General features: G+C 35.9%; 1 non-coding gene across 1 annotated transcript; it reads left to right on the top strand.

The window, feature by feature from the left end:
- Positions 1-6,297: 6,297 nt before the first annotated feature.
- On the top strand, positions 6,298-6,404 carry LOC136231646 (small nucleolar RNA R71). Its single transcript, XR_010690015.1, has one exon. It is a non-coding gene; the product is annotated as a small nucleolar RNA R71 (small nucleolar RNA).
- The last annotated feature ends 635 nt before the right edge of the window (positions 6,405-7,039 follow it).

Raw genomic sequence — 7,039 nt, 5'->3', positions numbered from 1 at the left:
GCGTCTTCCGCTCCGTCCTCCGCTCCTTCATCTTCGGTACCTACATTTTGAGAACTAGAAGCACCTCCACCCATAGTGCCACGAAGATGAGCAATACGGGTAGCATAAGAAATAAAAACCGGAGGAGCCGCAGAAACCAACAAATGAGCCCGCTCAAGAGCCGCAATGTCCAAAACCGGAACATATCCATGGTAGGTGGACATATGAAAAGTAGCCAATTCATCCCGTGCTCCCAAAACAATAGCGGTTATGAAATTACCGAGAGGGACTTGAGTGGTATGAGCCCTCGAAGCACGATATAAATTGTCAAAAATCATTCCAATGCTATCAACCCGTAAACCCTTGAACAAACAATCCCAAACAAACAAATCCCGGACTTGAATCTTCGAACTCTCAACACGACCAAAAAGTGAAAAACTCAAATACTTGTGAAAGAAGAACACACAATTGTCCTTAATCAACTTGCTTGAAGTGTTTTTAGAATCAAAAGAAGTTTGGTCGGAAAGAGTTTGCCAAAAAGAGTTATTGTCAAAATCCCGAGGCTTATTATAAAAAGCACTAGTAGGGAAACCAAACATGTTACCCATAGCCTCATAATCAACGGTATAGGTGACACCTTTATTCCGAAAAGAAATTTCAGTCCTCTTTTTGTTCATCGTCAAAGTAACCAAATATTCAACCACATACTCTTGAATTTGTGGAAAACGCATAGAAGCAAAAGTTTCCCATCCCAAAGTTTCAATAAAAGCAGTAATTTGTGTAGTGAAGTTCAACTTCCTTACCGAATCAAAGTCAAGAAACTGCATATCCACGAACTTACGATTGGCGTTTGAAAAGTGCTTGAAACGTCCAACTTCTTCTTCAGAATGAATGTCGAAATAAGCCCCGCAACTAATCCTTAGGCGATTAGCCTCAGTGACAGCCGGCTTGTGTCCAACACGCTTTGCTCTAGGCATGGTTATGGTGTTTAGGGTTTAGATGAAAAAGATGAAAAGAGAGAAAAACTTGAGGTTGAAGATGAAGTAGAAGTGTTGTATGTAGACTTGAATTGAAAGGGGTAAGTGATTAAAAAGGGTAATGATGAAATTGGGAAGAGTAAAAGTGAAGTATTGGGAAGAGGTAAGAGTAGGGAATTGGTTAAAATTGGAGGTGGTGTAAGGGTTGTGTAAGGAATATGTATATATATAGGGTTTGAAGAGGAAGTTTAATAGGTAGAGTAGGAATAGGAAGAGTAATGAGTATAGTTGGAATAGGAAGAGGTGTAAGTAGAGGAGGAATAGGAAGAGTAATAGGTAGAGGTTGAATAGGAAAAAGGTTGAAAATTAGGCCAAAAATCCGGACTTGGAGTTGCCTTTAACACGTGTGTCGCGGTCGTGGATGTGTATCCGCGGACTTGGAGTTGCCTTTAACACGCGTGTCGCGGTCGTGGATGTGTATCCGCGGCCGCGGATCGCGTTTTTCAGCCAATTTTTTCTTTGAATTGTTGTGGAAATTTGCTGAAGTTACCGAGAAATACACCATTCGCGGCCGCGAATCGCGTTTGGCAGCGAATTTTTTGTCTGAATTTGGAGTAAATTTGCTGAAGTTACCGAGAATCCATTAATTCTCGGCCGCGAATCACCTCGTGGCTACCCAAATCTGCATATTAACTTCATTTCGTGCATTTTCTTGATAAATCCTATCTTGAACTCCTGGACAATGTTATCTGTACTTAAAAACATAAATGTAAAACATTAAATGATAAGGAAAACCAAAGGTTTATCCTTATTAATGGGAAAAATAAATGAAAAATGCTTTAATTAATGGATGTTAAATTAAGAATAGGAAAGGTTTGAAACTAAAATTAATTGAAGCATTTATGTGCATGTATTAATGTAAGTTAAATGAATCTTTATTTAAGGAATTGAAACTTAGTTATTAATCATTTAATTAGTAATGAATGGATTAAGTTTGCATTTAATAAGTGCATTAGTTTAGAATTATGGAATTAAATCTTAGTTTAACCAAATAATCAAAAACATGAAATAATGCAAAAGAGAAAGATTTTTATTGAATAGAAACATATTTACAAACAAACGAAACAAAAGCTATGCTAAAAATTCGTCCCTTTCAATCGGGATTTTCTTAGCCCTATAGTGTTCTATTTTCAACTGCACGAAGGCTTGACGTTCTTGTGCAGAAAGAAAATTGGGTCCTGATCGAAATACTCATTTCACTAGACCTTCATATTCTAAAAACTCATAGTCTAGCATTGGGAAAGATTCAGCATCACTCTAAGGAACAGAAATATTTCCCTTGGTCCCTAGAATTATCCCACATACAATATTCTCGAATCCAACCTTCTTAGCCTTGGATCTAAATGCGGCAACAAGACCCTCCATCAGAATTTTTGAAGAATCAACCACGTTGCCTTGGAATATATCGCCAAGGACATAAAGATCAGATTCTTGGACAACACTACTGAACGTGCGACCGAACAGGCTGTGACTCAGAAACTTATGCAAATATAGCATAGAGTTGGAATAGAAAGACTTATTATAGGCAAGTTTTGGGTGGAAAGGCCAGATGCCGGTGAGCATTCGCCAAATATCAGTGGACGTCATATCTCTCCCATGATGACGTTTGGTAGTATCCTTCAAGGGAAAACCAAACCAAGCATGTAATTCTGGATATCCAAAAGTGAAAGTTTTGCCATCCCGACAAAAACTAAGACGCACCCGACGCTTGTTAACAAAGCGAACCGTACAGAAGAACTCTAATATCTAGTCTCCAATTATAGGAAACTTCATATCAACAAATCTGGTCCATCCTAAACGTTCCATGTAGCGACTCATATCTTCTTTAATTCCCAACTGATCGTTAAGAAAGTCATCCATGTATAGCATTCCGACAAAGAATGTGTATCGAAGCTTCAAGAAGCGCCTTCCCTCATCATGATTGAAGATGGGAAAGTTACATCCGTAACGCTCTGATATATCAACATGCTTATTGCGTGAAGCAATAACTTTCTTAGATGAAGTGTTTGAGGAAGTCATGGTGTTTGGACTGATTAAGGAAGAAAGGTTCTGAACTTAATTTCTGGGTTGTTGAATGGTAAGAAAATCAGAGAATTGTTCTGATAGAGATGAAAAGAAAGTGACAGAAAACTGAACATCTAGAACCTATTTATAAAATCCTAGGACGAAAAGAGGTGTTGTTTTTGAAATGAAAAGGCATGAAACAACCCTTTTAGAAATGAAGAAACTTAATGCTTCGTTTTTGAAGACTTGCATCTGCTGGAAAAATGGTCAATTTTTGCATAATTTCCCCGTATCGCGACCGAGGATGCTGATCCGCGGTCGCGACACGCTGATTTCCTTGCAGAAATCAGTTGTCAAAACTCCAAATTTCTGATCCTCTACCGAGAATCCTCATCCTCGGTAAGTTCAGAAATTTTCCTTTCAATTTGAAATCAGAATTCTCAACTGAGAATCTGAAATCCTCTACAAGTCCAGAAATTTTCCTGGCTACTAATTATACCCAAATTCTCAACTGAGAATTTTAAATTCTCTATAAGTTTAGAAATTTCTTACCTCCTTAAGAATTCTATATATGTGAATCCTCAACTGAGAATTTCAAATTCTCAACTGAGAATCACTGAATTTCTTCTAATTCTCATTAAATTCCTAAAAATTAATTAAAATCATGACTTGTATATATTTTTCTATATCTAAAATTCTAATATAAAATGATATAATCTAAACAAAACAAAAATAAAAATAAAAAATAATAAAAACTAACTATTAGAAAAATGAAATGATTTATATGTCAGGAAATCTTGTTACGAAATTAGTTCCTATTTCGGAAATATTTTCGTAATAAATTTTACATCGATTACCGTTAACTTTAAAACGATTACCAAAAGGCATTCTTCTATATGCAAATGTTCCATAAGGACATGTGAAGTTTGTTTTATCTTGGTCATCCGGGTAAATATATATTTGAAAGAATCCGGAATAACCATCAAGAAAACAATAAAATGCATGACCGGCTATCCTTTCGATCATTTGATCGATGAAAGGTAAAGGAAAATGATCTTTCCTAGTTGCCTTATTTAGGTTCCTATAATCTATACAAACCCTCCAACCGGTGGTGGTTCGCGTAGGTATTAATTCACCTTCATCATTCCTTACTACAGTTATACCTCCCTTTTTGGGTACACAATGGATTGGACTAACCCATTCACTATCCGAAATAGGATAAATGATTCCATTGTCTAAAAGTTTAGTAATCTCATTTTTGACTACTTCTTTCATGTTCGGATTTAAACGTCTTTGTCTATCCGCTTTAGGTGGCTTATCTTCTTCTAAGTGAATCCTATGCATTACAATACTAGGATTAATTCCTTTTAAATCTGAAATCTGCCATCCCATACTTCCTATTCTATTTCTAACAACTTCTTTCAATTTTTCTTCTTGATTTTCTGTTAATTTGTTAGAGATGATTATAGGTAGAGTATCACTTCCGCCTAGGAAAGTGTATCTCAGATGGTTTGGTAATTCTTTAAGTTCTAATTTAGGTGGAACTATTACTGAAGGCGGAACTGGTCCATCTTCTCGAATCAAAGGTTCTGGGTCCTTATCTTCTAATTCTTCACCCATTATAGGTTCCATTATTTCTTCTCTTTGAACAATTTCATTAACACATTCTTCAACTAAATCAAGCTTCATACAAGCGAAATCCTCCATAGGATATTTCATTGCTTGATTCATATCGAACTCGATCTTATCGTCACCTATTCTTAAAACTACTTTTCCTTCCGACACATCAACTAGAGCACGTCCCGTGTTCATGAATGGTCTACCAAAGATTAGCGGACAATTAGCATCATAAGCAAAATCTAAGATAACAAAGTCAGTAGGAAAAATAAATTTGTCAACTTTCACCAAAATGTCTTCAATTATACCATATGGTCTTTTAGTGGATTGATCCGCTAATTGCAAAACCATATTGGTACGCTTGATGTCTTCTTCTAAACCTAATTTCTCAAAAATAGACAATGGCATCAAGTTTATACTAGCTCCTAAATCACAAAGACAACTTGGGAATTCCATATTTCCCAAAGTACACGGAATGGTAAAGCATCCGGGATCTTTGAGTTTAGTAGGTAATTTGCTTGATACTATCGAACTACATTCTTCAGAAAGTGAAATGGATGAAATTCCTTCCCAACTAATCTTTTTTGAGATTAAATCTTTCAAGAATTTTCCATAGTTAGGAATTTGCGTAATTGCATCCATGAATGTTAAATTTATATGCAAATTTTTAAGTTTATCTAAAAATGATAAAAGTTGTTTATCATGGTCCTTATTTCGGACCCTGTGTGGAAAAGGTGGTTTTGGTACAAAAGGTTTTGGATTAGAGTCAATTTTTGTATCTTTTTGTTTTAATGTATCTTCTTTGGATTTTGGTAAATCATTTCCAGGTAAAGTTGAATTTCCGGGCATTTCCGGACCTATGTAGTTTTTTCCTGAGCGAAGAGTGATAGCCTTAACATGCTCTTTCGGATTTTCTTCCGTTTGGCTGGGAAGACTTCCCTCTTTGCGGGATGGAATTGATTTAGCAAGTTGTCCAATTTGAACCTCCAAATTATGGATGCTAGATGATTGGTTTTTGATAAGCTGATCGAATTTATTTTCGATCCGTTTAAAACCATCGTCTTGATTACTTACCTTTCCATTCATAGCATCAATAAATTTGTCGATTTTTGAAGATAAAGTGCTAATCGTATCTCTTGTTTGATTTTGATAATTATTTATCCGATATTGATTAGCATTTGCATTATTATTATTATTACCATCTTTCCAGTTAAAGTTAGGATGATTTCTCCATCCAGGATTATAAGTATTAGAATAAGGATTAGTAGTTTGGTTTTGTCCTTGGACAAAATTTACCTGTTCTATCTCATTCATACCTTCGTAATCAATGTCTCTCTGGATTGGATCATTAGGATCGCATGGTGCCATAAATTTATCAATTTTGTGCGATAAGGCAGAAAATTGGGCTTGTAACATTGCTACAGGATCAAGATTCATTATACCTTTAACCGATGATGTACCTGAGGATGATGGTTTCGCCGTCGGTATATGGCCACGCTCGGCGGGCCACATACTGCTGTTGATTGCCATTTCTTCCAAAAGTTCTCTTGCTTGGGCGGACGTCTTCTTCATAAATAACCCTCTAGACATAGCATCTAATGAACCTCTAGTTGTAGGATTTAATCCATTATAGAATGTCTGCATTAAAAGTGCATCTGGCAGTTGGTGGTGTGAGCATAAACGTTGAAGTTTTTTAAAACGTTCCCAAGCTTCATAAAGTGTTTCATTATCATTTTGTGTAAAAGATGTCAACTCTTTGATGACTCTTGCGGTTTTTGCTAAGGGAAAATATTTTTGTAAAAATGCTTGGGCTAATTGGTCCCAAGTTTCAAATGTTGCAGCAGGCATAGAAGTTAACCAAATTTTTGCCTTATCCTTCAAAGTGAAAGGAAAGAGGCGAAGTTTGATTGCTTCGGCTGTTACATCAGTAATTTTAAAAGTGTCACAAATTTCTAAGAAATTTGTCAAATGTGCATTAGGGTTTTCGTTAGGTAGTCCATAAAACGTTACGTTGTTTTGCAACATATTAAGCAAAGCAGGCTTAATTTCAAATTGATTTGCGTTTATACGGGGTCTAACTACACTATTAGTTACACCGGCCATTCCTGGCCTAGCATAATCCATAAGTGTCGGTGGATCGGTCATATTTTCTGGCTGGACTACTTTGGTTTTTAAGGGTGTTTTGTCTTTGTTTTTGTTGTTTTTCTTGTTTTTCTTAAATGTTCTTTCAATTTCTGGATCTAAAGGATCTGGTGGCGTGCCCGAATTTCGCAAACTGCGCATGAACTTGAAATTGTTACACGAGCCAAACTACCTTCAAAACAAAATTGAAAACAAGTATGTTATATAACTGAAAATAAATAAAATATAAAAATTGTATAAAAATAATGTATAAACCTATA

The sequence above is a fragment of the Euphorbia lathyris genome, chromosome 5 (genome assembly GCF_963576675.1).
Source record: "Euphorbia lathyris chromosome 5, ddEupLath1.1, whole genome shotgun sequence".
Classification (NCBI taxonomy): Eukaryota; Viridiplantae; Streptophyta; class Magnoliopsida; order Malpighiales; family Euphorbiaceae; genus Euphorbia; species Euphorbia lathyris.
This window is presented reverse-complemented; position numbering and strand designations above follow the sequence as displayed.